Here is a 20,128-nt window from a genome sequence, read left to right on the forward strand (position 1 = left end):
ACTTCACTATACAGACACAATAATAAAAAAAACAAGACTTTAATTTATAAAAGGAAAAATAAAAAATAGGATGGTAGGTGTAGGATAAAAGTAATAAAGAATTAAAAGTTATCATTTGCAAAAAGTAAATAGGTTGTTATGATAATCTGATTTAAACAATTTAAAGATTAAATGTAAGCCAGCCAAAAATGTATTTTTCTTTAAAGTTGTTCATTGCTCAAATGGATCCCGGGGTATAATAACAGGTACAACTTCCCTATATCTCTCTATAAAAGGAATTATTATTAATCCATTTTATTTTTGAAAGTTAGTTCAAACAGGTTCACTGTGAGGAGAAGGCAACATGGATGGGAAAGGAGGAAGACAGCGACTAAGCTGATTCCAGAAATAAGAGGTATGAGGAGAGATTGAAGGAGCTGAACCTATTCAGTTTAAGCAAACAGAGAATAAGAGTAGACCTGACTGAAGGGTTTAAAATTATGACAGGAATCAGTACAGTAGATCCCAATTGTTATGTTAAACTAAACTCTGCAGCAAGAACAGAGGGACATGGTTGGAAACTTCTTAAGAGCAGATTTAGCAAAAATGTATAAAGTTTTTCATCACGCAAGGCATCATAGACACATGGAATACTTTTTCCAAGTAGTGTGCTGGAGAGTAGGAGGAGGAGGAGGTTAGGAGCATACAGCGCATTGCTACACCCATCACACGACAAACCAACTCAGGATCCAGATTAGGACCCGAGTACAGCCATGCAACAGGTGACACCTCAGCACCACACTAGGGATCTTCAAATTTCCACTTAACGTTATTTTCATCAATCTAGGTGAATTGGATGGACAAACTTTGTGGGCTGAATAAAACAGGAACAGGTACTCAGACAAACTGGGACGGTGGAGGAGCAGGGATTTGAGCATGGACCCTGGGTCTGTACGACAAGTTCTAATCACTGTTGCTGAAGTGAAGCCACACATTAAAATTTCATACACTCTTTCAAATGGATACTTTACTTGAATTTTACAAGCAACTATGTAATACTACTAGTGTGAAGTACTACATAACTTTGTAGGCAAACAAGTGAATACCTTATCTGTTTAAGTATATCCTTCCATCATTTCATCATGTAGACACTCATGTAATAAAGTGATGAAGTAAATGTTATTTTTAATCTTTTTTATTTCATGGCTGTATTGATTTCTAAATAATCTACAGTTCACTGACTTTCTTTAAGAATCAGACAGCTACTTTGCATGTTTACTGAAATCTTCAAGCTAGACCTACAGGAGCCCTGCTCCCAAAAACAGCACTTTCAACATTAACAATGTATGACATAAGTAGACTGCTGTAGTATGAAACCACAAGACAGCTGACTCACTCCTGACTTTTACTTAAACTGGCAAAAAATGTAAACAAAGAAAAGTAAATAATGGTACCAAATCTTCCAAAATAACAATTCTCAGTGTCTAAGTGACTGCAGGGTTTTTTTCACCTTTGATTAAGAACTAGATTTCACCAAGGTTTATCATCTTATATGTTAAATACACAGTACACCACATAGTCTGCAATTCATATTAATATGACATTGCATATGATTGAAAAAGAACAGCATAACAGCCTGACAGTAAGGACAGACAGTCATCTTTAATTAGTTTTTGGGTCTACATTAAAGAGCATTTACTTCAGTTTCTTGTATGTTAAACTACAAACCACAAGCTCTGATAAGGTAGCAAATGTACAAGACAAAGCAAACAGCAGCATAACTGAGGCAGCCTTTGTTATTTATAGAGAGACATTATCTTAATATGCCCATTTTTGGTATTGTTTCAAGAAGTCTTATCTTCCATTTGAGTCTCATGCTAGCAAGGGGAGTAGCTGAAGGAAATACCATTACATATTGTTGTTCAGGTTTTTTAAATACTATACTGTCTATTACTTGAGATTTTCATTTGATTATTTTTACTCTGTTTTTTTCAGTTTTTGATAAGATAACATTTTCCCTTTTTTAAAAGTTTTAAAATAGAACCAGCATATAATATTGATAAAAGCAACAAACATATATGTATATGTTTATGTATATGTATATATTGTGACATGTCTTGCCATTGCTGTAGGGAATGGAAAGCAGTGTTGGGGTGGAGTCTTGGGGGAACAATGTTTGTAAGGGCTTGGGGCACCTCCTTAGAGAGAGAGAGAGAGAGAGAGAGAGAGAGAGAGAGAGAGAGAGAGAGTTGAGTGACAGGGAACCGGGTTAATTAACGATGTGTGATGAAAAGGGGAAGTGGTGGCCGGAAGTGGTAGATGGGGAGGTTGGAGCAAAAAGGAGTACAGTATCAGGTGGAAGAAGGAAGTGAATGTTTTAAGAGAGATAGATAGGACAAAGGTGATTTGTCTTTATTATTTTGGAGGTGTCCCCATGACCCAGACAACGGGCGGCGGTAGGGCACCATTTATATCGTGGCATATTTAATAAAAAGCCAGTCGGCATTTGGAAGACTTCCCCAGACAAGCGGCTATTGAGTGTGTTTATTCGACTGGACTTCACAATATGTTACCCGGGTAGGGTGGAAGGAGCAGGGAGAGAACATACCCAGAGCATTATCTCCCCTGGAGTACTAGATGGCAGCCACCCTGGGTTGCACCAGTGCCTTGGCTTCCCATAGGACTTCATCAAAGTTTTAGCTCAGCATAACCTTGTTGTGTTCCATGGCTGCTGAAGGGACTGCAGAGCCCTAATTATCGAGCTTCTGCCTCACCCAGAAGTGTTTCCATACCACGCTAATGGTGCAGGATAAAAGAAGGCCACTCCCACTACTCCAGGAGCCAGAGTCAGAGGTGGAAGAAAAGAGATAAATAGGGAAGGATGAAGACAAAACAGAAGACAAGTGGCTGTACTGTGTGCTTTATTTGCTGTGCGGTGCCTATACTGTGCTATACCGGTGAGAAACAAAAGGGAAAAATTTCCCACAACAAAATAAAGCCTGTGGTGTGCTTGTGAATTTGTGTCTGTGTCGGGTGTTAGCAGGTGAGCGCATTGTGGACACTTGGGGACGCTGTTGCCCCTTGAAACCCAACTGACAGATTCTCTGGACACAAGTTTAAAAGCACTAAGCAGATTTTTAATTCCTTCTTTGCAATAGTGCCTCCAAAACACCACACCTACAAAACGTACAATAAATCAATTGAATAAACACAGTAATTCTCCTCCTCTCTTCTCCTCCCAGCCGTTCTGTCGCACTCCCTCCTAATTCCGGCTCGCCTGCTGGCTTCCAATCAGTCCTTCATATAATCCTTGATCTGGAAGTACTTCCATCCTTCTGTCCATGTGGCTCTTCAGCACTTCTGCAACTAAAGCATTTTTTAACACAATCCCTTCATTTCAGGGGCTCAAAAGTAATTGGACAATTGACTCAAAGGCTATTTCATGGGCAGGAGTGGGCAAATCCGTTGTTATGTAGTTATCAATTAAGCAGATAAAAGGCCTGGAGTTGATTTGAGGTGAGGTGCTTGCATGTAGAAGATTTTGCTATGAACAGACAACATGCGGTCAAAGGAGCTCTCCTTGCAGGTGGAAGAAGCCATCCTTAAGCTGCGAAAACAGAAAAAACCCATCCGAGAACTTGCTACAATATTACAAGTGGCAAAATCTACAGTTTGGTACATCCTGAGAAAGAAAGCAAGCACTGGTGAACTCAGCAACACAAAAAGACAGGGGGCCTCATGTATAAACGGTGCGTACACACATAAATGTTGTGTAAGAACTTTTCCACATTCAAATCGTGATGTATAAAACCTATACTTGGCGTAAAGCCATGCACTTTTCCACGGTACCTCATACCTTGTTCTACGCAAGTTCTCCGCTTGGTTTTGCAGACTGGCGGCACCCAGTGTCAAAGCAATGCTACTGTTCCTGTGTGATTACACCTTATTTTCTTGACGCGGCTTTACAAATGCACTGAAACTAACCGCATATTGTTTATTAGTGTAATGCATCTGATTGTAATTAACTTGTAACAATATAATGGTCCAGGGAATAGCCATAGTATTCCAAATACCATAACTGCTTTAGCGTTGTTACTCTCACTGCACCTTCTTCTTCTTCTTTCAGCTGCTCCCGTTAGGAGTTGCCACAGTGGATCATCTTTTTCCATATTACTCTCACTGCACCACTCGGAGTATTTATATAACTGTATCTGAGTGTGAATCACAGCAGCAGCTGATCAGGAAGAGAATTATCGGTATACAGCATCAAGCACACGCTACCTCAGCCACGGCAAAACGTTTTAAAGCCTTTCCTGTACTGACCTCACAGTTCAGAAACAGTTTCATCCCAAGAACTATAAATGCACTCAATCAATTGCTCCTTTTAGAACTGTTTGTACTTATAAGTACAATTACCTCACTGTAAACTTGCACTACAGTTATAATATTGCACAACCTGAGCCACTTTATAAAGTGCGTATTTACATATTATGAGGATATCATTTTTTAGATGAAATGCAGCAAAATATGTTTATTATATTATACAGGTAAAACTTTAACTTCATTTAAATAATCTATGTTCTTCACTGGGAATGGCGTGAAGGATAGAATAATTAAACATGTACTATGAAGATAGTTCAATGTTCCTTAAACGTTTTGAAGAATCGGCGCTCTAAGCTTACAGATGGCTTAACATCTATTGCAGAGCTGATTGTGTGGCGATCGGTTACTTGGAGAAAGAAAAGCAAGGACTGCAGGGGCGGCCACGGCAATATATATTGAATATAAAACAGAAAGAGAAAATAACGACACAGCTAAAAACACCATGGCAAATTTTAACAAAAGTTAAACGCTTGTGTCATGAGCACAAGGCAGCTATGCAGTGTCCGCAACGGACGTGGCCATCAAAGTGCATAAGATACCATATTGACATTGGCGAGCGAAGGAGCCACCGATTCTTTCTCTGCCCAGGGCCGCCACAAGCCTAGAGAAGCCCGTGAGTACTGCTGCAATAAATAATTTCATCGAAGTGAAACCCATGTTTAATAACGTGCTTTAACTCCTATCATCATGAAAATGATATCACGTATACATCTCAGTATTTTAGTTATTCAGAGAGCTGTAATATCGTAAATGTAATGGATTCTCTGTTCAGTCGGAGGAAGAGAGACGGTTTAAGAAGCAAGTAGTGATTCACACACATAGAAGATCACATACAAAACAAAGCATTTAATGTGCTACTTTAATTAAAATGTGATAGGAGAAACTGGTTAATTAAACGATTTTAAGATGATGTTTATGATGTTCTACTTTAATGACAAAATAAACTACATGATTGTTGAAAGTTCAAAATTGAAGTTGACATTTCGTGCTTTTTTCCCCACTGTGTGCCTTTTTTTTCTCTGTATTCTAATAAGCTTTCATATGACACTCAGACGGTGGCTATGACTCACCTTTTCACGGCGACTGATATCTGAGCTTTCAAGTTTCTCCAACACGCTATGTCACTTGATCAACTTCTTTTTGTTGATTATACCACGGTTTAATTAAACAAATAGTATGTTTTTCCTTTGCCTCCACTTGGTATTCGTTGAAATTCTTATATTTCCCCCCCGTGCTTTTCCCATTGTCTTTCACAGAAGGCTGAGCTTAAGGGCGATTTATATTGATTTGCATATTCAAGAGGCATTATTATGGGAGGAGTTGGAGCGGGACATAAGGCGCGTGCACGAGCATTACTTTTCACGCTGACCGGGATTTATGTAGCGGAAGAATGTGGAAGTTGGAGTACGCACAGATTCCTGCATCTGGATTTTTCTGTGCATAAGCACATTTCGGCTCTTGTGTTTACGTCATGTTATAATCTGAATTCTACGCACAGCGTTAGGCATGAGGCCCCTGGACGTCCACGGAAGACAACAGTGGTGGATGATCGCAGAATCATTTCCATGGTGAAGAGAAACCCCTTCACAACAGCCAACCAAGTGAACAACATTCTCCAGGGGGTAGGCGTATCGATATTCAAGTCTACCATAAAGAGAAGACTGCATGAAAGCAAATACAGATGGTGCACTGCAAGGTGAAAACCACTCATAAGCCTCAAGAATAGAAAGGCTAGATTGGACTTTGCTAAAATATATCTAAAAAAGCCAGCACAGTTCTGGAAAAACATCCTTTGGACAGATGAAACCAAGATCAACCTCTACCAGAATGATTGCAAGAAATAAGTATGGAGAAGGTGTGGAACAGCTCATTATCCAAAGCATACCACATCATCTGTAAAACACGATGGAGGCAGTGTGATGGCGTGGGCATGCATGGCTGCCAGTGGCACTGAGACACTAGTGTTTATTGATATGTGACACAGGACAGAAGCAGCCGAATGAATTCTGAGGTGTTCAGAGACATACTGTTTGCTCAAATCCAGCTAAATGCAGTCAAATTGATTGGGCAGCGTTTCATGATACAGATGGACAATGACCCAAAACATACAGCCAAAGCAACCCAGGAGTTTATTAAAGCAAAGAGCTGGAAAATGAAAATTCTTGAATGGCCAAGTCAGTCACCTGATCTTAACCCAATTGAGCATGCATGTCACTTGTTGAAGACTAAACTTCGGACAGAAAGGCCCACAAACAAACAGCAACTGAAAGTCGCTGCAGTAAAGGCCTGGCAGAGTATTAAAAAAGAGGAAACCCAGCATCTGGTGATGTCCATGAATTCAAGACTCCAGGCTGTCATTGCCAGCAAAGGGCTTTTAACCAAGTATTACAGAAATTAACATTTTATTTCCAGTTATTTAATTTGTCCAATTACTTTTGAGCCCCTGAAATAAAGGGATTGTGTTAAAAAAATGTATTAGTTCCCTCAGATTTTTATGCAATCTTTTTGTTCAACCCACTGAATTAAAGCTGAAAGTCTGCACTTCAACTGCATCTGAGTTGTTTCATTTAAAATTCATTGTGGTAATGTACAGAACCAAAAGTTGTCTCTGTCCAAATATTTATGGGCCTAACTGTATACAGTATATATATATATATATATATATATAATCTGCTAAAAAAAATTAAAGGAACACTTTGAAAACACATCAGATCTCAATGGGGAAAAAAATCATGCTGGAAATCTATACTGATACGGACTGGGTCATGTGTTAGGAATGAAAGAATGCCACATCGTTTGATGGAAATGAAAATCATCAACCTACAGAGGGCTAACACCACGAAAATCAAAGTGAAAAAATGATGCGGCAGGCTAGCCCATTTTGCCAAAATTTCATTGCAGCAACTCAAAATTGTACTCAGTAGTTTGTATGGCCCCACGTGCTTGTATGCATGTATGACAATGTCGGGGCATGCTCCTAATGAGACGACGGAGGGTTGTTTGGGGGATCTCCTCCCAGATCTAGACAAAGGCAAAGGAGACAGGTAGTCCCCGGGATATGTACGAGAACACATTACAACGTGGAGGAAATGTTAAGCCTGGTCAAATCAGTGTACATGTCCACTCCAAAGAACCTCAGAAAGATTACTGCATGCTGCTTCCATGGCCTATATGATCTCCTGGATGAGTTGCAAGAAAAGATTGTGGCAATAAATGAAAGCACAGTTGTGCATGAGGTAGAACTCTATTGGTATGTCAATGTGTCCATAGCACAGGTAAAATAATACTGTATGTTGATTCATGGATTGCCAAGAAGGACTGTAATATCATGGAGTGCAGCAGTGGGATATGGAGCTGCAAAATGTGGTGAAGGGCTACCTACATGCATGCAGTTGGCCATCACAACATGTCTCATCTGTGGGGTGTGTTGTTGCAATTTCCCTACAGTTCCCAATGTTGGAGTCCACCAGTACTTCTGCCGATATATTTAACTTTACTGACCAAGGGGATTATTTTATGGAATCAAACTCTTTGAGTTTGGGAGAGCTGGTGGGACTTATGAACACTGCTCTGAAGAGTCCAGCATGCAGCTGATGGCAGGCGGAAAGGAAGAAAGTGCAGGACTGGTTTTCATTTCGTGCTACTTTTTTGGAGTATTCATTCATTTTGTGCTGCTTAAGAGTATTAGGTGCTCTACTTAAAGTGGAATCCAGATATGGCTGAAGAAGAGATAGTAACATAAAGTCTCAGTGTGTGTAACCCGTGGTTCGCTGGGGTGCTGTTTGATGTGGGAAGCTCTGTGAATGACACAGTGAGAATAGGGACATTAACAGAAAAGACTGTTTCAGGAGTTCCTGGGGCTCTTATATCATTGTGTTCCAGTTTAGCTCAGGGACATCCAATACAACTTGCTGTCCCCGAGGCATTGACTCAGGACTTACTGAAATATTACCATGACAGCCATTTTGGGGGCCACCTTAGAAGAACAAAGACTCTCCTGAAGATCTTGGAGACAGCGTGGTGGCCACAAGTTTGTTGAGACATGTGGAGTCATGTAAAAAAATGCCTGGTGTGTAAGCAGTATTAAAAACCTCCTGCTTTATTTTCAGGAGTTTGGCAATCCACATCCGTAACAGTGCCGAGAGAGATTTTGGGAGTTGATTTCATGGGATCACTACCTTACAGCAAGAACAAGAAGAACTTATTTGCTTAACCTAATGCCAAAACAGAGCAGCTTTGTTCCATCCTGAAAAATAAGACCTTTATCCAGTGGGGGGTGCCAAAGAGTACTGTATCAGACGGGGGCCCGCAATTTACCAGCACGGTTATGGAAGGCTTTTTCAAAAAGTTGGGGGTGCAACATAAGACTACCTCCTATCACCCCCAAACAAACCTGACTGAGCAAGTAACTGGACCCTAAAGACCATGATGGCATCTTTCGTCAGGGATCACCATCAGGATTGGGATCAGTGACTCCCAGAGCTCCACATCACTCTGAACATATCAAAGCATCAAGTGACAGGTGAGATTCCTGTGGTTTTGGCTCTGGGTCAACAACACCAACGTTATCATTGGCAGCACTTAAAATCCCTTTATGAACTGGACTGGAGGATTTTGCATGGCCAACTGTTACAGGAAAGAGGTGGGTACATTTTTCCCAATCATGTCTACAGTTGTTCTTTGTGAAGAGTCATGCCTTACTCATCACTTATCATCAGGGTATTTTTAGTGGTGTTTGTTTTGTGTTTTTGTCATTAACTTTCTTTGATGTGTTTGTAAATAGTTATTATAGTAAATAGTTAATATATATATACTTGCAACACTTATTTTTTTCCAAGAAATAGTGTTTGACTTGCTTTTTTACCATACTTATGAAACAACCTTCGTATATATCGTGGCAGGACTCGTATCATCAGCATTATGGTCAGCTAACCTCGATTAACTCCCGATTAACCTCGATTACTGAATTTTTTTTTTAGTTTTTTTTCGCAGTCTATTCATGTGATGAATAAGGAAAGTATCTAGAATTACATGATGCTCTATTGTAAACTCTCTAACATTTACTTATTTATGAAAATATTTACAGGTAGTCCCCGGGATATGTACGAGATAGGGACTGTAGGTTTGTCCTTAAGTTGAATTTGTATGTAAGTCGGAATAGGTACATTATTTTAATAAATGCTATTGTTGACGGACTGTAATCAAGTCCTCTGCCAATGAATGATGGAGTTTCACCTCTCTCTGACCTTTTTATTATTTCTACTTTATTTTCAATAGTGATGTTTTTTCTCTTCTTTACTATATCACCAGCACTTTCCTATATCATATCAGATTTGTGTTTCAGAGACATTCTTGAAGGGTGAAGACAAAAGGTTAAGATGACCTCTTCTGCACAGCACTGCACACACTATCACAGCAGGAAGCCACCCGTCCTCAACACGTCTGATGTACTGACAAGAGACAATTTCCTGCTATGTTTGTAACAGTACAAGTAGGCTTGCTATTGAGAATGAATGGGGGCGGTGAGGGGCAGTTCATCACCAGCCCACCTCACAGTCACTTCCACTACAGTATGCTGCTTGCAGCATCCGCCCACCGAGAATGAACACGGTGCGGCCAAAGGCATGTAGTGAATCGCCCCCCACCACCACCATTCTGAGGCACACTATAATGCTACCTCCAGCCGCCAAGTTCACCCACAATGGCCTCCGTTCAGCCACAACCGGGTCACCGCTTGCAGCATTACCAGCCACCCACCAAGAATGAACGGGGCAGCCGTGTGTGGTGGGCAGGCAGTGAAACTGCTTGCCACCAGGAGCCGCCCGAGGGACACCACACTGTGTGAGCAGAGAAATGGCAAATCCACCACATTGAAAAATGTGAAGGCAACGATACATCTGTTTTGAACATTTACAAAGGCACCACCACTTCCCTGTCTTCATGTCAAATGTGACCGTTGTTCATCCAAAATAATTCCAGGTTTCCTTTTTTTCCTGTAAATACTGAGAATTAAACATATTTCTCAGAATAGCCATTATTCTCGTAGAAAACAGGATACACTGTACATGCTCTTTCCCTGGATGCTGCATTATTTAACTCAATACACTCATTTCTTTTGGACCTAAAAATTAGCCCTTCCTCTAACACAGACTGTATGGCCTCAACATGAAGTGGCTTTGGGCAAACAGAAGCATCTGCAAAGGGAACCAGACGCAAGTGCTCACACTCAACAAGAGGTAGCCCACTTCAACTTTGCTAGAACCATGAAATCTCTGAGGTCTGCTGCTTCACAGGCAATTATCTGTGAGGTTGATGATTTGGTTACATGAATTGGAACCCTGACACCTTTGTTAGGTTTTGAAGTGAAAAAGATAGTATTTTCTATATCAGTGCAAAACATGGGTTCATTTCTTTTGGAATGATAATGCCTTTCATGTCTTCTTATGTTTGTAGAAGTATCAAAAGTATCATTAACTCTCCTTCAGATGGTGATTTAATTGAAGTGTCCTCATTATTATCTTGCATCTTCATTTGGCCACTTAGAAACACTTTTGTTTGGCCTATTAAAAAAGACTGACACAGACATATTAAGAAATTATCAAACTGCGATATGAACTTTGCATATGCTATTATTTTTAAATAAGGGGCACTGGACCATGAGCATGTCACAATGGCCAGTGAGAGCAAAACATAACAGTACAATACTGTATGCTCAGTGCTCAAGAAAACACATTTAAAGAGGAAGAATTTATTGCAAAAAAATAAATATTTATGGGAAGAATTACAATTCAATTAACTGCCATACAGAACTAACATGCCTCACTTGACATAGTTTATAATTCAAACATTGCAAACAAAAAACACATATTATAGTGTAATGCTATTTAAATTAAAAAGAAGAAAAAAATTGTGTTACAAAGGCAACTGCACTTGCATAATGGCTCTTGTCTATTTCAACGAGTGTCCTGCACCATTAGGTGTCTATAGTGCACCTCAGCCTGGCATGCTATGGAGTGTGTGAAGGCTCCTCAGTAACCTGTAATGCAAGGTGACGCATTGGCCCGTAGAACAGAGACAGTGGCCTGTGAGCATGCACTACTGTCCAGTGAAACTGTCTCATGCTTGCAGGAGACTGTCCTATATGTGTGTGCTAGTGGCCTGGAAAAAGTAATAGTATAGTATACACTTAATGCTCTAAACCCCATTCCCAAAATTCGTCCCAGTTCAGACATTTGCACTGTGGTAACTGAAAGCAGCAAACCTTTTGTGTAGCATTGCCACTACACTACACCCATTAACAGTGCATATTTTTTCAACTATGCCAATTGTTTTGTCTTTAAATCATACTACAATCTGTCCCCGTCTTGATTTTTTGCACTGTAGTAACTACCAGTGTCCAACCACAAGCCCACAATGTCTGGACTACAAAGGCTTTCAGAAGTACAGTAGATCCTTTTATGTCATGTGCTAATCGGAGAACACCTATGCTCACGTGCGCAGGTACTGCCTCTAAGCACTGCAAGTGAAACATTTCTTGGCGACATCAGCTAAGCTATCCCTCTCTCTTTCCCTCTCCACACACACAGCCTCCACCTCTTTCACCACAATAGTATTAGAATCGCAATTGTTTGTAAATCATTTACAGTAATATTTAGAATATTACCAAAAAATACTGAAGAGTGTTAGGGTTAGGGATAAGATCAGTTGCTTGTCTGAATTGAAAAATTTGTAATCCACTTAGTATAAAATAGTGTGAAAAGCATATTCAGTTTTATTTAAAATTATGTGAAACTTCTTTTGATTCTGTGAGGAATGTATTAATGCTATCTCTAAGTAAGCACCTAGAATTCTATTAAACTCTTAACTGCTTCAGTATTCTTGAGCGTACTGTATACAAGGTTAAATCCAATAGCGAACACCAAAGTAACAACATTTTCAGAATAACAAATATTTTTTGTGAGGCCGGACAAGCGTTCATAGCACATCATGTTAAACGATTCTTGTTTTAGCAAGATGTAAATCTCAGTATAACAAATGCTTTTTCAACCAAAAATGGCCACCGAAGATAATGCTCTGCTTGTGTATAGACGCGACATCATACACATACCCGAATTCTGAGTCAGTGCTCTACCAAGTATCTGCGTGTTGTATGCAGATACTGTATTGCTTGAGATTCATAGTGCTTCTCAAAGTTTTCTTTAAGACGAGCAAAAAAAGTGAGAAACAGCGTCAGTTTACGCTGAAAGAAAAATTAAACAATCCTGGAAAATGGAATGAAGAAAAATGACGTGGCGAAAGCATTCTGGAATCCGGAATCAACTTTTTCAGACCTGTATTTCTATTTAAAAAGTTACATCTAACATTTCGTTTTCATTCAGAACAAGAGCTGTTAGGAGCTGCAGAAGGGCAATTATTCTGCTTTAGTTCCTATCTTTAGATTAGAAGAACACCAACCAGGGTGCGAGGATTAGCAGATCAAAGCCCAGTGTTAAATGTTAAACATTGTGAACAATCACAGTACGTGGTATCCCTGATCCAATTACTTTGCTCTTGTTTTACTGTTTACCAGATGCAGCAGAGTAGCAAAAGTTGATACAAAATATGGCATTACATACTGTATGCTCATTTGTTTACTATCAGACTTATGTAGAATATTTATAGTAATGCAATTCTTTAAAAAACTAATAACGAAATACAGAACACTAAGTTGTTTTGGAGATTGCTGCTTATTTCATGGTTTTTGCAAAATTACCTGCAAAACAGGTATACTTTTGGGAATTTCTTGTGTGTTCATTTTTAGTATTTTTAGTATTTTATTGCCTTTGTATTCTTACCACACATACAGTTCAATGGGATTAATTGTTGCCTTCAAAAAGACATAAATTGGCAAAAAGGTGCACTTTAAGTTTTTTTTTTTTGCATATAAATGTGCCTGTAAATTTGCATCTGTTATAATGGGCCAAAAAAATATACGCTTTTAAAATGTTTTATATAACTTTTCAAAAATTTTAAATTATGCTTTAAATAGTATTCTTCATAATATATGAAATAATTTTGTAATATTATTTTAAATTTAAGGGCCTAAATACAAGAATTTTTAAAAACAATGTACATTTTTCAATTTTTAAAATTAAAAGTTAATTTTAGTACTTATTAATATTAAAGACTTGCATTTTTCTAATTACTGTATATATGAATCATAAAAGTATACTTTCTCATAAGATATTATCTACTGAATTAGTTGACATTTTCTTGTGATGTACCATTTCTTTTACAGTATTCCTTTTTAAAATGAATTGTTAATTGAGTCATTAAGTGGATGAAATTGGCTTCATCCTTCAGTGTGAGTTTGGAGAATGGTGTTGTGATCTGAGGACATAAAAATGATCAAAAGGAAATTCTTTAATTCAAAAATTACCAATATTCACCAGCAGCTGACATTAGTAGTATGCACACTACGCAATACTCTTAACCTTGGCTCAGGTAGCCCCTGCTCAAATTCCCTTTCGTCCTTTATACACCCTTCTTTCTCTGAAATCTGTGAATACATTAAAAATGTACTTCTTCCACTTCTCAGTTATAGATCCAATTCTCACTCATTTGGTGAAAGCCTGTATGTCTTCTGTTGTCTCATTAATAACTCTTATTGTACATTCATTTCTTTCTTTTCACTGTGTTCCTTCACCTCTTAAGATAGCTGCTATAACTCCTATTTTAAAGAAACCCTAATAATCTGAACAATTTTTGACCAATTTCAAATCTGCCACTTTTATCTAAAATACTTGAAAAACAGTTGCAGCACATATCTTACTGAGCAATTTCAGTCTGGTTTTGTTAAGCAAAAGAAGATTAAGAGGTGACATGTTTGAAGTGTTTAAAATTATGAAGGGAATTAGTACAGTGGATTGAGATTTATTTTAAAATGAGTTCATCAAAAACATGTGGACATAGTTGGAAACTTGTTAAGGGTAAATTTCACACTAACATTAGGAAGTTTTTCTTTACAGAAAGAACGATAGACACTTAGAATAAGCTACCAAGTAATGTGGTAGACAGTAAGACTTTAGGAACTTTGAAAACTTGACTTGATGTTTTTTTTTTGGTGAGCTTTGTTGGGCTGAATTGCCTGTTCTCGTCTAGATTGCTCTAATGTTCTAAAGATTTAATGTTTTCATCCTTTCCTTAGAACTGAGAAAGCTATGGTTACAATTACTAATAATTTGTTAATGGCTGCTGACTCTGGGCTGCTGACCATTTTGGTGCTGCTTGAACCTGAGTGCAGCGTTTAATACAGTCTGTAATCTATACATATAAAGGAGAGTTGGGATCCGAGAGACTGTGTTTGTGAAGGGATGGAGAGTTAAGGCGGGTGGGGGAGTCACGTCATCATCTCCCCTCCCATTCACGTCATTTCATTCACTTCATTTCGCTCCGAGTAGTGATGGGAACTCCGGCTCCTTTTAAAGCTTCGGCTCTTTTGGATCGGCTCCCTTTAAAGAGCCGGCTTTTACGGCTCCCAAATGGCTCTTCGTTTAGTATCACTTGAATGCTTATATTTTAGCCTAATTAAGCAATTATGAATGGTTTGTGTATAAGCAATTTCTTATTCATTGTTTTCAGACATTACTTATTTTTATGCATTTTTTCCATTACAAAAAATACACCGTTATTATTATTTAACATTTTAATAAAAGCTTTAAATGAACAACTTAACACAAAACCTCAGCAAAGAAATAAAGGCCAATCTCAACAACAACACAACACTATGACTCTTTGAATAAAAGGTTTTAGGCCAGGAACATACATGGGGTTTAAGGCCTGTACAAAAGTTGTAAATCCAATGTCCTCCACAATGGAAAATGGTTGAAAGTCGCTAGCTATCATTTTAGCCAGCTCCTCATCGGCACTTATTTGTTTGTCTGGTGTCATTTGTTTTGGAATAAATGTGCTTATTTTGGTTTGAACTGAAGACTGTGTTATACCTACAGTTTTCAGTAAGACAGTGGATGCTGCAGCAGAAGTACTTGTCTCTTTTCCAGGGTCAGTGGATGGCAGGAGAGAGGGCACGCTCTCCTCCAGTTGCACAGATGGGTGGGTGGATCTTATAGCCTATGTCTGTGCAGGTTTGTTGTTGACCCTGCTGTAACGGATATTTTCATATTACAAATTCTGCACTTAGCTTTGCAGTCTCCAATATCACTTAAATGCAGCCAGATGCTGCTTCTTTTTTGGCTTTCACTCATTTCTTTACTCTTCTTTTTTTTCTTCACGATACGCTTGCATTTAAATCTGGCTCCTCGTCTGTCGCATCGACAGGTACACAGAGCGACAGCGTCGCTCTGTGTACGTGGCCTGTACCAACACTCGCTGTCTTCGGAGCATCTGCCCCCCTTCCTTCTTTCACATAGTGGTACGATCCTAGTCCGATGTGTCGTTTGTGAACGAGCCGGCATTATGAGCGAATGTTCTGTGTGCCCATATAAATAAAGTCCAGTCCCTGCCGAATGGATTTTCAGCAGAGCTGAGCAGGAGCGGCTGAAGCTTCGGCTCTGCTCAACAGTCATCGGCTCCTCTCGTTCGCTTCAAAGCATCGGTTCTTAGAGCCGCTCGCGCGAACGACACATCACTAGCTCCGAGCTCAGCTCCGCAGCTGACGCGGTCTTACCGTTCTTTTTCCTTAGTGTTTAGTCCCCTCTCCTTTAATGATTTATATAAAGGTGAGTTGGGATCCAAGAGACTGTGTTTGTGTGTTTGTGGAGGGATAGAGAGTTAAGGCGAGTGGGGGAGTCACGTGATCATCTCCCCTCCTATTCACCTCATTTCATTCACTTCATTTCACTCCGAGCTGAGCTCCGCAGCTGACGCGGTCTTGCCGTTCTTTTTCCTTGGTGTTTAGTCCTCTCCCCTTTACTGATTTACTGTTTACTAGACGCAGTACTTACCGAATAGTATTTTTTCCTTTAGTGTTTCTACTTAGTGTTTCTTAGTGTTTAGTAGACACGGTGTGCCGGTGTTCCCTGCGGTGATGCGGTTTACTGTTACTTTCTACTTCATTTTTGTACTTTAGTGTTTGGTAGACTTTTACTTTATCTCATTTACTGTTGTTTTTTATTGTTGCTCCCGGCGCTGTTGCCCTTTTTTACTTTATCTCATTTAGTGTTTGGTAGACTGTTATTTTATATAATTTACTGTTGTTCCCGGCGGTGTTGTCGTTTTCCCCATTTCTGTTTTTTATGTAGCATGTTCACGAATTAGTCATAGAGAAAATTTTTATATTTTGGCTCCAGGAGGACAAAACAAAAATGTTGTATAAAAAGAAGCGCTATAAGTCGCATGTAGATACATAATTATTCCAACTACAGCGACTGCAGCGAAGTGCACGTGGTCTGCTAGTTTGTGATATTTCTTACACTTGTTTTTTTTCATATCTTTCAGGTCGTACGCAGGTTGTTCAACTCAAGAATTTTAGATCTCAGCCTATACCCAGTCACTAGCGGTGTTCCTCAAGGCTCGGTTTTGGGCCCTCTTTTATTTATTATCTATCTTCTATCTCTTGGTAATATCTTTAGGAGATTGGTATTCAGTTTCATTGCTATGCTGATGACACCCTGCTGTATTTATAAGTTTCATATGTTTAGTTTATATTATAGTCAGTAACAAAGTATAATCAAGTTCAATATAAAAGATTGTACAATCTTGTTTGCCTTTTCTGTATCTGTGAATGCTGTTGAACTACCCCAAACCCAATATATTTTTGTTTAAAACAAATATTACCTTTGTTAATTTTGAGACATTTCTTGCTAATATTTGAAAACTGCTGGGTGGTATTACACTGAGCATGCTTAGTGAATAAACACCGCTGACTTCAAGAAGCTTGGTTTATTTCCAGTTTTGGTTTCATCAAATAGGACTAGGACAAGTCGTACTTGGTAATCAAGGCAACTAAGCATTACCTCTTAGCCTGTATAATGTAATGGATGGTGAGTTCATGAAATTCCTGTTCCCCTCAAAAAATCATTTCACAGAAAGATTCAGAAGAATGTTTTTAGCATATCTAACATTGATGCATTAGTTAGTTTTACAATTGCTTAAATTACAACCATGGTTCTCAACCGGGGAGGCCACATCCATCTAAGTGGCCTCAGTAAACTTCCTGGGGGTTGAAGAAGAAGACTGAAAATAATGATAAATCATTACAAATCCACCTACAGCAGTACCTTCAAATGTATCTTTTTAAAGAGTACTGCTTCATCAATATTCAAAATATGTTACATATGTTCCGCAATGACTATCAGTTTTCTCAAAGACCCCCTTTAATATCTGTTTCATATATACAGTGCATCCAGAAAGTATTCACAACGCATCACTTTTTCAACAGTTTGTTATGTTACAGCCTTATTCCAAAATGGAATAAATTCATTTTTTTTCTTCAGAATTCTACACACAACACCCCATAATGACAATGTGAAAAAAGTTTACTTGAGGTTTTTAATTTATCAAAAATAAAAAAAAAAACTGAGAAATCACATGTACATAAGTATTCACAGCCATTGCTCAATACTTTGTCGATGCACTTTTTGCAGCAATTACAGCCTCAAGTCTTTTTGAATATGATGCCACAAGCTTGGCACACCTATCCTTGGCCAGTTTCGCCCATTCCTCTTTGCAGCACCTTTCAAGCTCCATCAGGTTGGATGGGAAGCGTCTGTGCACAGCCATTTTAAGATCTCTCCAGAGATGTTCAATCAGATTCAAGTCTGGGCTCTGGCTGGGCCACTCAAAGACATTCACAGAGTTGTCCTGAAGTCACTCCTTTGATATCTTGGCTGTGTGCTTAGGGTCGTTGTCCTGCTGAAAGATGAACCGTCGCCCCAGTCTGAGGTCAAGAGCGCTCTGGAGCAGGTTTTCATCCAGGATGTCTCTGTACATTGCTGCAGTCATCTTTCCCTTTATCCTGACTAGTCTCCCAGTTCCTGCCGCTGAAAAGCATCCCCACAGCATGATGCTGCTACCACCATGCTTCACTGTAGGGATGATATTGGCCTGGTGATGAGCAGTGCCTGGTTTCCTCCAAATGTGATGCCTGGCATTGACACCAAAGAGTTCAATCTTTGTCTCATCAGACCAGAGAATTTTGTTTCTCATGGTCTGAGAGTCCTTCAGTTGCCTTTTGGCAAACTCCAGACGGGCTGCCATATGTTTTTTACTAAGGAGTGGCTCCCGTCTGGCCACTCTACCATACAGGCCCGATTGGTGGATTGCTGCAGAAATTGTTGTCCTTCTGGAAGGTTCTCCTCTCTCCACATGTTGTCATTATGGGGTGTTGTGTGTAGAATCTGAGGAAAAAAATTTATTTAATCCATTTTGGAATAAGGCTGTAACATAACAAACTGTGGAAAAAGTGATGCGCTGTGAATACTTTCCGGATGCACTGTACATTATAGCCATACGTGATTTAGGATTATCACATTTACACTCGGTACTAAAAAGCATCTCCAGTGCTTGCTGGCGTTTAACTGTACTGCTTCTATTATTTAAAGCATAATACAAAATTAAGAAGCCATTTTAAAAACAGTGTGAGACTTGCCCAGACACCACCAGTCAGAGACCACATCTTTATAAAAGTCACACGTTTATTCATTCACAAATAAACACAGTCCCGAAACACCACACAATGCAAACAGCAATAATCACCCAACAATCCTTCTTTCTCTCAGTCCTTGGTCGCAAATCTCCTCCTGGGAGCTTCGTCCTGCTCCCTCTCCCAACTCTAGCTCCCAGATTTCTGGGAGGTGGCGCCTTTTATTCCCGCCCGGATGTGCTGCAGGTGGCTGATGACGATCTTCCGGCAGCACTTCCGCCACACTGCAGGCGTCCCTGGCAGGTTCCTCCGCCATCTTGCCAAGCATGGCGGAAGTAATGTTCTCCCAGGTTCTAGGAGGCTTAAGGTGCTCCCTGGAGGGGGCCACGGGTCCCAACGAGTTGGAATGTCTCTCCTCCTCTCCCGTGGTCCTCTCCTGCTCCAGGGCGGTTGTATCCTCCTGACCCGGAAGCTTTTACTGCCACCTTCCGGACCTTCTAGGCTTCCCAGCCGTCTGTGACAACAGCCTGTTTTTTATTCAATAAAAGTTATTTTTAATAGTTCCTGACTTTCTTAATCATAACATAAACAAGTTGACATTTATTGGGATAAGTAATAACCAGTAAATGCAAAAATACAGATTTTGTAATTACTGATATTTTTAATAGGAACAAAAGTTGCTCATACTCACATGGTTTAAATAATACTTGTTAAATCATGCACAAAATTGTAATGTATTTCTGAAAATTAAAAAAGTACTTTTTAAAATGCAGAATTAATTGTTGCATTCATTCTTTTTCATAGCTTAATTACAGAGTCTGCGTCCTCATCCTCTGGAGTTTCCATCAACATTTAGTGGGAATGCAAATGTGTGTTCTTTCCACAGGCAACAGTCGGGTCAGAAAAAAACCAAAAGTATCATGTAGGGTGTAGGCAGCAGTCAGGTAAGTCATAGAAGGGCGGCCGGTGAGCCCTGACACCTTCAGTTTTATAAAGTGCAGAATGACAGCTGCACTGTGCCTCCTTCAAGAGACTCCTGTCTTTGGCATCATTCTAACACACAAAATATTGTTATGGCAGTGTGGAATGTCATATTCTATCCACATTTTCTTGTTTGGTCCTGTTTCCATTCTTTCTACAGGTTAGCTGTGATTCGCTATGTAGTGCAACACTGTAAAAAATGTA

Source organism: Polypterus senegalus, chromosome 9 (assembly GCF_016835505.1).
Source record: "Polypterus senegalus isolate Bchr_013 chromosome 9, ASM1683550v1, whole genome shotgun sequence".
Taxonomy (NCBI): Eukaryota; Metazoa; Chordata; class Cladistia; order Polypteriformes; family Polypteridae; genus Polypterus; species Polypterus senegalus.